We start from the raw sequence: 1,391 nt of genomic DNA on the forward strand, positions 1-1,391 counted from the left end.
CCATTGACACCCATATCCCATGAAAGAAGACAAAAAAGTCGCCTGCAAGGCCGAGTAATTTCCTGCTGCTAAACGACGGGAAGAATGAAACCATTGGCTTCAGTCCTTTGAACGAACTGTATACACCTGCCGTCGAGCTCAATCCCCATTTGGTCCTCTGCCCCGAATATCCACTGCATCAGAAAATCCTCCATAGCATCGAATCACAGCATGGAAACATCATAGAAGGAGGACATTCGGCCCATCGTGCCTGTGCCAACTCTTTGAAAGTGCTATCCAATTAGACTCACTCCCCTTCCCTTTCCCCATAGCCCTGCAAAATTTTCCCCTTCAAGTATTTATCCAGTTCCCCTTTGAATATTATTATTGAATCTGTTTCCACCACCCTTTCAGGCAGTGCATTCCAGATCATGACAACTCGCTGCGTAAAAACATTCTCCTCGTCTCACCCCTGTTGCCAATTACCATAAATCCGGTTCCTCTGGTCACCATCCTTTCTGGCACTGGAAATAATTTCTCCTTATTTATTCTTTCAAAACCGTTCATGATTTTTAACACCTCTGTTAAATCACCCCTTAGCCTTCTCTGCTCGAAGGAAAACAGTCCCAGCTTCTCCAGTCTCTCCAGCTCACTGAAGTCCCTCATCCCTGGCACCATTCTAGTAAATCACCTCTGCAACCTCTCCAAGGCCTTGACATCCTTCCTAAAATGTGGTGGGCAGAATTGTGTGGTGGCCAGCTGGGGCCTAACCAGTGATTTATAAAGGTTTAGCACAAGTTCCTTGCTTTTGTACTCTGAGCCTCTATTCATAAAGTCAACGATCCCGAATACTTTTTTTTTTACAATCTATTGAACTTTTCCTGCCACCTTTAAAGATTTGTGTACGTATGCCCCCAGGTCTCTCTGTTCCTGCAGCCTCTTTAAAATTGCACCATTTTGTTTAAAGAGCTGGCACAGGCACGATGGGCCGAATGGCCTCCTGTGTTTCTATGATTCTTTGTTTTTGATTACACCTCTATGAAGCGCTTTGGGATATCCCCCAGAAGGGGGAGTCAGCAGTTCACTTTCTCCCTTCACACTTCCATCTGACCTGGTCTGGACTAAATAGATGTTTTCGTGATGTAATGATTATCATGTTGGCCTCACACGCGAAAAACTCCCGGTTTAATCCCGGGTCAGAAACAATTTGCTGGAACTTGCTCCTCACAAATTTCCAGGCGCGAGCTTTCTCTCGTGTAAATTGGGCTGCAATCCTTTCACATTCAACAACGGCTGCACCAGATTCCTGGTCTCATCAACACTGAACACTTTCAAACAGGATCCAAAAATAAAGTGCATAAAATGAGAATGGATGAAAGTCAGAAAAGTTAGCGTAGTTTCGACAGTCACTC

Source organism: Heptranchias perlo, unplaced genomic scaffold (genome assembly GCF_035084215.1).
Source record: "Heptranchias perlo isolate sHepPer1 unplaced genomic scaffold, sHepPer1.hap1 HAP1_SCAFFOLD_55, whole genome shotgun sequence".
NCBI classification, from domain to species: Eukaryota; Metazoa; Chordata; class Chondrichthyes; order Hexanchiformes; family Hexanchidae; genus Heptranchias; species Heptranchias perlo.